Source organism: Coenobita brevimanus, chromosome 5 (assembly GCF_032717465.1).
Source record: "Coenobita brevimanus isolate Jiangsu-jjx chromosome 5, ASM3271746v2, whole genome shotgun sequence".
NCBI lineage: Eukaryota > Metazoa > Arthropoda > Malacostraca > Decapoda > Coenobitidae > Coenobita > Coenobita brevimanus.
In genome coordinates this window covers 16,452,257-16,464,369 of record NC_136958.1, presented here as the reverse complement: position 1 = coordinate 16,464,369, position 12,113 = coordinate 16,452,257, and positions in this window count along the sequence as shown.

Genomic DNA, 12,113 nt, shown 5'->3' with positions numbered 1-12,113 from the left:
AGGAGAAAATCTGAGTATGAATCCTTAACTTTAAATAATGATTAAAATTTCATACTACTGTACAATATACTAATATAAATGATGTAACTATTAAATACATTACATAACAGCATGACAAAAATATAAAAAATTTTGGATCAATAATGGCTCGAACCTATGAGCTACCTAAACAACAGATAAATGTACACTCCTCAGACAATTGTGGCTCGAATCCTCAACCTACCAACACCAGAAAAATTTACTCTCATAACAATGCACCCTCCCCCCAAGTAGTTTTCTGATGCTGCCTTATTCTTAATGGAAAGTACGTGGCAGACAATCAGCCAGGAGATTATCATGTCCTTTAATATACTAAAGTACTCTTTTATGAGGTTGCAACAGAAAACTCCACATCAGTCTTTATTCTTACACTTGTCAATGAAAACTAGTGGGTTGTGATCAGTGAAGAGGAAGGGAGAGGCACTCAGGTAAACCTCAAAATGTTTTAAGGCCATCACCAATGACAATGCCTCCTTTTCAGTGGTGGCATAAGTCAGTTGGTATCTCTTCAGCTTTTCACTGTAATAGCATACTGGATGCAAAACCTTCCCAGCACCTTCCTGTAGTAATAATGCACCAATTCCAATATCACTAGCATCAATGTGTAGCATGAATGGAGCTCACTTCACAGTATGGGGGAATTAATAAGGAGACCTTTTAGCTTCTGGAAGGCATCCCCACACACCTCGGTCCAAATGAACTTCCGGTTCTTCTGCAGCAGGTTAGTGAGTGGAGCAGTCACGGTGGAGGGTTTGGGGCAAAATCGGCGACAGTAACCGACCATTCCTAAAAGCCTCATCATCTTCTTTGACTGTGAGGGTGGAAACTCCAGCATGGCTGACATCTTAACACAGACAGGGGTGAGCTGTCCCTGTCCCACCATATGGCCGAGGAAGGTCACCTGGGCACAGTCTAAGTTGCTCTTAGGCAACTTCACTGTAAGTCCGGCCTCCTGCAACCGGCAGAAGAATTGAACTAGCTGATGTACATGGTTCCCCCACATCTCACCATAAAAGATGATGTCATCGATGTACGCCTGTACTCCCTTCAGGTCAGATGTTAGTTGATGAATTAGACACTGGAAAGATGTTGGGGCATTCTTCATACCGAATGGCACGACCAGCTACTGAAAGAACCCATCAGGTGTAACAAGTGCCGATATCAATTTACCCCTTTCAGTCAACCCAATCCGACAGTAGCGTTCTAAAAGATCTACGTTAGTAAAATAGGTGGTCTTACCCAGGTGATCAATAATATAATCGATCCTAGGTATTGGGTACGAGTCTGATTCTGTAAGACTACCAACTTCTTTGTAATCAGTTCAAAGTCTGAAAGAATGATCTGATTGTGGTACTAACAAGCATGGCGAAGCCATTTCACTTTTAATAGGTTCATTTATATTGTGTTCGAGTAAAAAACTAATTTTCTGAATCTAAACCTCTCTAAAGGATGCTCGAGATAAGGTGATTGTTTAACAGGTGAGGCATCACCAACATCCACATCACGCTGTACTAGGTTAGTCTGACCTGGCATATCCTTAAAGACAGATGAGTTTCATTCAAAGTGCACAATTGTGATCTTTTGTCATCACCTAAGTGCTGAAATATTCCTTGTAAATTACACAGCGTTACATTATGTGACATATCCTGTTCAGTCTCTTCGGCTTCTTTAATCGTTACAGCTGACACAGCTCTTGATCTGTCATGATATTTCTGAATCATGTTCATATGACAAACCTGCTCTTACTTTCGATGGTTAGGAGTTCTGACTACATTATTAACATCATTAAACTTTCTAGTAATTTCAAATGGACCATGATACCTTTCACAAAGAGGCTGTCCAGTTACAGGCAGTAGTACCAATACACTCTCACCAACTTCAAATGTATGGCACTTAAGCCGCGTTTTCGCGACATTTTCAAGTTAAGATCATCTTCATATCCATTTTGACTGATATTGAGTTTCAAGTGAGTGTCGCGAAAACGGGTCGGCAAGATTGTATTTCCTTTACATTTGAGCCATCTATAAACATTTGTTCGTGCGTCCTGTGGCTGCCTTGGAAGATTTTCTGCAAGTAGAGGAACTAAATGATATTATTCGTCATGTGATAGACCAGACGGGGCTTTTGCTTGAAATTCTGGAGTCAGATGAAAGGGCAGCTGTACCATTGTTGTTGGACATAAGGTAAAATTGTCAAAATCCTCAAGACCGTCACGTTGTGGTAGCATCAGGAAAAAACAAGAGTAAAATTGCTCTGGGACCTGCGGCGGTGCTCTTGTTTCAAACAGTTTGCTGTAAATGTAACTAGCCATGTCAAGTAACCTTATGTGGGACCACGTTTATGCCTCGATGGACTTGAGTGAAAAACTTTTTACTAAAGTTGATGCTAGATGGCACCACCACAGGTATCAGCTGACAGCAAATTTGGATTCTTCTTTTCAAATAAACTTATATGGGACCACATTTATGTCTCAATTGGCCACATATCTTTCTTCTCTCACGAGTTTAGCTTGACTTCGGTAGCGCTGGGTTTGTTTACAAAATGGAAAGTCAATATCAGTCAATATACTTCATGAGGAACATTGACTAATCTTGACTAGTCATGCTCATAATTCAAAACTGTCTTGACTTTTGGTAATCGCAAAAATGGGTATCAGCCGGATAGTCAATATGCGATATCAAGATTAGTCAAAAAATCTTGACATTTAAGGTCGCGAAAACGCGGCTTTAGTTTCACTGTCAAATCTTTCCTTCATTTTTATATGTGCAACAGCAAGACTTCCTGGCAATGTCCCATGCCTGAAACAGTTTAGCCTTGAAAATGGACACATATTTTAGAACTAATTGTTTATGGTTAATACTTTCAATGGACTTCTAACAGTATGATCAAAAACAAGCTCATAAGGACTGAAACCTAGAGAGTCCTGAACTGCATAATGCACGGCAAAAAGCAAATATGGTACTCCTTCATCGCAATCCTTTCCAGTTTCCTGACAATATTTTTGTAGCATATTTTTAAAGGTTTGATGAAAACTTTCGAGGGAGAGCACTTGAATTTACTTGAGTAGTTCCAAGTTCATACATTGCTTCTTGAAAATACACAGGGACATTTTTTTAATAACAGAACAGAGGAAGGAAAAACGGATGAATAAAACAAAATAATCCATGCACCAAATTACTGGCATCCTCCATTCATAAAATATCTGTAACAGTTGGACTTGAATAGCCGTAAGTTGAATTTGGGGGGAAAACAACTACGGGGAAGTGAGTTCCAGAGAGATGCAGTTCGGGAAATAAAAGAATTCTGATAGGCAAAAGTTCTGCAATATGCCTGTGTGACATTCCAGACATGAGTGCTACCAGATGCCAGTGTTGCACAAGGGAAGGCATGGAGAGGTGGCACAATGGACAAAACTTCGTCTGAGTATTTGCCATAAAAATATCTAAAATTTAATAATGCAAGGGAGGCAACATTCCTTCTTACTTGTAGGGGAGGCAGTTTATGTAAAATAGCAGGGTTATTAATAATTCCAACAACTTTGATCTGAATTTTGTTTAGTTGTTTTAGCGCAACCTCTCCACATCCATTACACAAGGGTGATCAATATTTAAGCTGAGAGTGCATATGACTCTTATAAATTATAGCTAACTGCTTGTCAGTGAAGAAGTTACGGACTCTGTACAATAATCCACGTTTCTTTGAGGTAGTTTTAGCAATTGATCTGACATGAGAGGTCCAGCTGGGGGCAGTGTTAAGTGAGACACCGAGAATTTCAATAGTTTTGGAGTTGGGAATATTAGTAGGACTGACGGTAATATACGAATATAGCAATATCTGTCTACTAGTAAACTGAATATATTTGGTTTTACTATCATTAAATGAGACAAGGTTGTTTTCTCCCCATTCATTGATCTTAGGTCTTAATTTATGGAGATGGCTCTACTGAGCTGAGAGTTAGAGATATTAGACTTTGTTAATGGGTGTTTGAGTGTGAATGAATTTGTGAAGTGTTGAGTCATCTGCATATGAATGGATGGGATTGTGGGTGACAGATAAGTAATCGTTATTATGAACCAGGAACAGGGTTGGTGCCAGAATTGATCCCTGTAGCACGCAGGCATTAATTAAGTGGAAATTAGAATATATATCATCTACTTTTACTATGATTATCCTGTCACTGAGGTATGAGGAAAGCACAGGAACAAAAGACATTAGTCCATAGCAAGGGAGTTTGGAGACCAGGGATCGGTACCACACTATCAAAAGCTTTAGAAATATCAAGGGCTACTGCCTGAGTTTCTGCATGTTGGTCAGTTGACTGATGGATGGTATGAGTCAGGAGATTGAGTGGGTATGTCAATGGTGGATCTGTCGTCGTGAAAACCATATTGTTTATCACTAATTAAGTTGTTGGATTCAAAATGTTTAACTATGTACTTATTAATCAAAATCTCTAATACTTTACCAAGAGAAGATGTGACAGCTATTGGTCTATAGTCAGAGGGTCAGAGGAACTTCCTTTCTTTGGAATTAGGTGGATATTGGTTTCTTTCCATGAATTAGGGAATGAAGAAGTACATATGCATAGTCTAAATAATTTAGCTAGAACAAAGGCAAGTTCTGGAGTACAATTTTTCGAAACAATTGGACGAATTCTATGTGGGCCTGGAGCTTTGTTGGTTGGTAAATTGTCTAGGATGGATTTTACGTATCTTGTCTGTATATTAAGTGGAACAATTTCGGGAGAGTCAAGTTCTAGTACTGGGACGTTTTGGCTGACTTCCTCTATTGCAGAATTTCTGGCAAATGTACTGGCAAAAAACAAAACAAAAAATTTCTTCATTTTTTGCAATCCATGGGGTGACACAGTGTCAACTGCATATTCAGATTTGATATAACACCATGTGCCACCCTTGTTACGAAGTTTGTGAGGAGATGGTAACCAGGAAAATAAAATGGGGATATTTCGGTAGAGGATGAGATTTGTGGTTCTGTGAGGAACAGGGCCAGAGGGAAAATGGACTACAGAAAAAAATGAACTGAATTCATATTGGTACTGAGACCACGGACATTGGTGAAGAGTAAGGCTGCACCTGCACTTCTCTGTCGACGAGTATGAATGGAATTTGCAACAGTCGCTGCCATCACAGTCACTTGATGGCGACTGGGAGGACCTGTGCCGCCAGCCTTACCCTGCCGGTGGTGGCAGTCTGAGATACCACTTCGTTTGCTAGTAATAATGCAATGGCCATTGCTAAAGGAAGTGGAAATTACTCCCTTGATCACTTTGTACTTCTTTAGGTTACCCAAAAGTGGTGAACATTTTCAAAACTTTTATTATTGGATTAGAGGAAATGTTCCAATGAAGAACAGCCTCAGGAAATTTGGTGGAATTACACATAACAATAAGCATACACTGATTACCTGCTTTTGACTTGGGCAATGGGCCCCCACAATCAACTAAAACTTTAGACGAACCCCTGGCCACTTAAATTTGTCAGTAAACCCAACACAAATTGACTTAGGACCTACACACACATAGGATTGCTATGGGAGAGGTGTCTGTCTTTGCTTTCTGTTTCCACCTCTACCAAGTGAATTTGGGGGGCAAAAAGTAACTGGTAACTCCTCAGGTGTTGACGGGAGGTAGTAAAACATTCAACATGTCAGTGCTTACCTAGAAGCGAGAGTGGGAGTATAGGTTCCCGTTGCTCCTAGTTTGCATCTTCCTCTTTTTTCGTATGCATTACTGTTTGCCCTGTTATTTTCCTACAGTCGAGTTGTCATACCTGGATGTACTGCTTAAGGGATGAGAAGGTCCGTATCATTGCATGGAGGCAGGATAGTATCCCTATCAACACGATTTGTAAATGTACTGGACATGCAGAGTAAACCATCGTGAAGATTCTTGCTGCAGCGCGCGACCTGCCACCTGATGTCGTACCAGAGCACAAGCATGGCAGTGGAAAGAAGAGGACGACTTTCAGGGGTACAGATATGCTTCTGAAGAGGGAAGTAATCAAGAATCCTCTACTGACAGCACTAGAACTGAAGAGAATGCATCCCCAGCTGTTACAAGACGTTTCAATTCAAACTATCAAACACCGCTTGCGGAAGGACCTGGGTTTGCCCAGCCACACCGCAGCCAAGAAACTGCTTCTCATTGACTACATGAAGAAGCAGTGCATTCAGTTGGCCAAGAAGTATGCACACTGGACATCGGATGAGTGGAGAAAAGTTATGTTTTCAGATGAAAGCACATTTCAAGTATTCCAAGTGCGTTCTGCCATGGTTCGTCCCCCTGCCTCCCGTAATTGATATGATCCTGCTTACATGGTGCCGACTGTTAAGCATCCACAATCAGTAACGGTATGGGGATGTTTCTCAGGTGAAATGGGAGGGGGAGGCCTCTACTTCTTCCTAAGAACTTGATGATGAATGGTGGCAGGTACATTCAAGTTCTGAAAGATAATTTGTTAAGCTTTTCTGCTATTCATGGGTGCAACTTTTTCATGGACGATTCAGCTCCACGTCACAAGTCAAGAAAGGTGACAAAATGGCTTCAGGATAATTGGATTGAGGTCCTCGATTGGCCTGGCAACAGTACGGATCTAAATCCAATAGAAAACTGCTGGGCAAAGATGAAGAAAATCATGTCAGGGAAGAAAACACCCAATCTGGACAGCCTCAAGAAATGTCCTTAGATTACTTTAGAGATCTAGGTGATTCCATGCCAAAAGGCATCCAAATGGTCCTGAAAAACAAGTGAAACATGATTTCATATTAATGAATTGCATTTCATGAACAAACATTGTGATATACTATGATTTTTGTGTTTTTTAATACCTTGTGGGGGAAGGTCCTAAGTCAATTTGCGGAAGCTGTACTATACTCAGAGTTTAAAACCTTATCCCTAAATGACCCGCCATAGGAGTGTCATGGGCAAAGCTTATAACTTCTAGCCTATAACTAGGAAGCAAAAAGATCTGGTGTACTGTCTCCCATGAGTGATCCGGAGCGTTGGAATTAGGTCTTCATTTTCTCATTAGTACACCAAACTTCATGTAATAGCAGTTAGGAAGGCTTACTGCCTCCTCGTTACTTATAGCCCTAGTCATGAGTTTTTGCAATTCTTGATCATTAATCTGCTCTGTAATTATCACTCATCTCTCAACTGGAACTTTATTAACCTTAAGCAACCTTTCTTCGTTATTGACAAAATAGACTCCTGACTCCAAGATTATCATCCATCTCTAACTGATGGCCCCTGTCATCTATATTCTCTCTAGAATTAACTTCCTTACCAACACTAGGCAGCATTATTGAGTCTGCACGTGTCACTGCACAAGAAGGGAAGATACCAGGGTTCTCACTTTCCAAAGCCTGTGTATTACTACTTTCACTGGGACTGTCCACTACAATCAGGTCCATTGTAACTTTACCACCAGCTAGGTCATTACATAAGAGCAGACATACTCCTTCAACTGGTAACGAAGATTTTACACCAACAATAACTGATCCAGAAACAATACCCGACTTCAAGTGGATGTGATGGAGAGGAACATGAACAACTCCATCAAACCTTCCAAGAGAACACCTGAAGCCAATGATGTCTGCGATGATAAAGGAAGGACTCCCTCCAGGATCAATGACTGAACAGCTCCAGTGTCCCTCAGTATCTGTACAGGATACATGATTTCATCCTTGCTTACGGCCACATAACTTTCCGAAATATATTGGCGATGTCGCAATCACCTGCTATGTGCTTAATGATATGGGTAAAAATTGGATCTGTTAAACCAGAATGAGTATCTGAAGTAGGTATGCTTTATATCAAAGCATTGGCCTTCGATTGCTTACTCAAAAGCATAGGACATGATGATTTGGAGTGTCCTGACCATTTGCAGTAAAATACAAAAACTGAGTATTCATTAACCAATTGTATATGAAGATACCCCCTTTGCAATATCACTCATGGGTACAGGTTTAGTTGTTGCATTTCCAGCTTTCACATTCTTTACCTTAGAGCCATTCATATGTGTCAAAGAATAGGTATCAGCAAGGGAGGCCATCCCACACAGCAAGGTTACCTCCTTTTCATCCAAAAACACCCTGAGGGTAGTATCTACACAGCATTTTAACTCTTCAACTATTATTAGTTTCCTTAGTTTGGCATAATCACTGGAAATTTTCATTGACAGACACCAGCCATCAAAATGATGTTCATTTAGATTAGCAAGTTCACAGTAAGTCATACTGTCATTTTTTCTCACATTTCTGAATTTTTGTATGTATAAATCTGGCACTCATTTATAAGCTGTCAAAACATTGATTTCAAAACTGCATAATTATTACTGTCTTCAACTGATACGGTAAAACTAACCTCTTGAACTCTAGCAGTAAATATACATCTAACTAAAAATGACCAATAGGTTTCATTTACCTTAAATGTACCAGCCAGTTTTTCAAATTCTCCAAATATATATACTGACTGTCCTAAGAGGTTCTACTGAAAAGCAAAAGTCAGGGAGAGGTGTAAAAGAGACGACTGTCTTAGCAGAGGGCAGAGGAAGGTCTGCCTACTGTATCTGTGGGCGAGGGCGACTCCACCACCTCTCAACAATCAAAACAAACTATTGTTGAGAAGTGGGATTTGCTAGTTAGATAGTCTGGAAGTTTCTCGATGTTCCTGGTATTTTACCAATGTTTGTCAGAGTTGCCAGTTGGCCTGTTATTATGAGCATGGTTATTCTGTAAGTTTTACATTAATTTTTGTGCCCTTTTTCTCTACAATGTTTTATTTATGTGATTGTTTAATATATGTAATTTAATTAACGTTTGTATGCTAAGTAATTTAGAGTGTTATGCAGTGTAAGAAAACTCTGCCATGTTTTGGATGTTTCTGAGTTGGTGACTGTTGTATCATTGCTCCCTCGAGAATACATGAGAACTGTGGAAAAATGCAGAACACTCTAGAATATAGGAAGCTAATACAAGGATGAGGAAGAGACTAGTGCAAGTTCAGTTAGTTTCAGTTCAGTCTGAGTATAGTGCAGTGTCAGTGCAGTTTGTATATTTTTGATACTTGTGAAAATATTGAAGTGTTGTTGGCAAACAGTGAAGTGTTACTGCAGTTTGTATATTTTCGGTACTTATGAAAATAGTGAAAAGAAGGTGAAGAGCATGAAGTATAGTTATTTGGAAAATAAAGACAGTGAACTTAAGAAGCCATTGTTTATTGTTGCCCCGGCTGATCTTGTGTGCTGTACACTGAAAGGCTGACCATCGGAAGAGCAACTCACTGGGCAATGTCCTTCCTACACTGAAGTACTGCTGTGGGAGCCTGTGGCAGTGTGGGATGGGGACATAAGACTGGTGTCAGGAATGAGATTAAGTGATGCAGTGAGTCAAATCTTCAACATGGAGCAAGGAGGTGTGCAGACAAGGTCCCACGCTGGGCAGGAGGAGGAAATGTCCCTGGCGACAATTGTGAAGCTATTACAGGCCCAAAGTGCATAACTACAGAAGTACAGAATGAATGAAAAAACTCAAAGAACAATTACAGGCACAGAATGAAGGACAGAAAAAGCTTTAAGATCAACTACAAGCACAGAATGATGGACACAATAGAGTCAAAGAACAATTACAAGCACAGAATGATGGACACAATAGAGTCAAAGAACAATTACAAGCACAGAATGATGAACAAAAACAACTCAAAGAACAATTACAGGCACAGAATGAAGGACAGAAAGAACTCAAAGGACAACTACAGGCACAAAATGAAGAAATCAAAAAACAGTTGTAAGCACAGAGGGAAGAGCTTCAAGAGGCATTACAGGAGCAACATAGGGAATTATAACTGAGGATGCATGGACAGCTAGATCCTTTCATGGGGAAAATGAAGGAAGAACAGGAACAACTGAAGAAGGAGGTATACACTGACCTACGGCAGCAGAAGTATGAGGTAAGCAATAATGTGACTGCGTGCAAACAGCATGTAGACGACAAGTTAAAGTCAGTTAGTAAGGAAATAGTGACGGAATACAAACAGCATGTGGACAACCAGCTGAAGATTAGTAATGTAATAGTGATGGAATGTAGACAGCATGTAGATAACCAGTTGAAGCATGTAGTCAACCATGTGAAGGTAATTTGTAAGAAAATTGAGACTGTAGAGAAATATTGCACTGCTGAGCCTCAGGTTAGTGAAGAAGCAGCATATGAAAAGAATGAACAGAGTATTGTGAATCTTGATGGATCCCAAGCATCTAAAGGTAGCATTAGAGGGTTGAATAATCAGAATGCAGAAGTTTTATTTTCTGGCCTTAATTATGATGCCCCAGTTTTTAGGCCCCAAACCAGTGAAGTGCTTGGCTATAATGGGGGTCCAATTGAAAAGAAACCTCAGGAATTTGATGGTAAAGTATCTTGGGAAGTTTACCATGTACAGTTTGAGTTACTTGATCTGAATGGCTGGGATGATAGGCAGAGGGCTGTGCAGCTTGCTACAAGCCTTAAGGGTGCCGCAATGGAAATTCCGGGCCAGATGTCAGTGATGGCGAGGCAGAAGTTTACGTGGACTGCAATGACTCAGAAGGCCTTCGACAAACTCAGGCATGCATTGGCAAGCTCTGCAGTATAGCTGTACCTTGATCAGAGTCAGCCAAATATATTTGGACTTTGATGCTAGTGACCATGGTACTGGTGGAGTCCTGTCACAGAAGAAGGATGACAAGGAGTATGTGGTGGCATATTACAGCAAGAAGCTCAGCCCACCAGAGCAGAACTACTGTGTGATCCATAAGGAGCTCTTAGCAGTGATGAAGAGCCATGATTTCTTCCATCCCTACTTGTATGGGTCCTACTTCATCATCAGGACAGACCATGCAGCACTCAAGTGGCTGAAGATGTTAAGAACCCTGAAGGACAACTGGCTCACTGGCTTGGGAAGCTGGATCAGCACAACTATGAGGTGCAACACCGTCCTGGGTGGGTACTTGGCAAGGCTGACGGCTTGAGTCGTCGACCTTGTGACCCAGAGTGCCGGCAGTGTAGCAAAAAAAGAACATAGTAAGAAATGCAGCTGTACTGCAATGACAGGGCCAGCGTCAGATGGAAAAGACCTGACGAGGATGCAGATGGAGGATGGAGATTTACAACCAGTGCTAGAGTGGCTGCAGCAGAGTACAGTGCAACCATCTAGGGAAGAAGTTTTCATGTTCAGCCCTGCGACTAAAAGCTACTGGAATGAGTGGGACCTTCTTCGTTGAACAATGGACCACTGGAGCATCAGTGGGAGACACCTACTGGTGGTTCTGAAGAAAATTAGGTCTGGGATCTTGGATGAGTCTCATAACCAGAATACTAGTGGGTACTTGGGAGTGAAGAAAACTCTAAGCCGGCTCCAACAGGGGTTCTACTGGATTGGCAGGCGTCAGGATGTTGAAGAGTGGTGTCGGGCCTGTAATATATGTTGCACCAAGAGGAGATCCATGAAACGTGGTTGCGCCCCTCCTTAGCTGTACCAAGTGGGTGCACCAGTGGAAAGAGTCATGGTGGACAGTGCTGGGCCTCTGCCACTCACTGAAAGTGGAAACCTGTATACGTGTCGCCATGGACTACTTCACTAAATGACCATAAGCCTATGCCATCCCCGATCAAGAGGCTGCAACAGTTGCTCACTAGTTAGTTGACAAGTTCTTCTGTCGTTTTGGGATGCCACAAGAGGCACACTGAGACTTGGGTAGAAACTTCGAGTCTGCTGTGTTCCGTGAGTGCTGCAAGTTACTGGAGATCAAGAAGACTAGGACAACCCCACTAAGGCCACAGTTGAATGGGATGGAGAAATTCAACTGAACCCTGGGACAAGAACTGGTCAAGTACTGCATAGAGGGTCACATGGTATGGGACCAGAAATTAATTGCGTTGTTAATGGCATATCGGTCTGCATCCCATGAGTCTAGCAGCTACACCCCTGCAAAACTGATGTTGGACCACGAGTTATGCTTACCCGTTGACTTGTTAATGGGAAAACCACCTGGTGAAGAGCTGCCTATAAACACCTCCAGCTA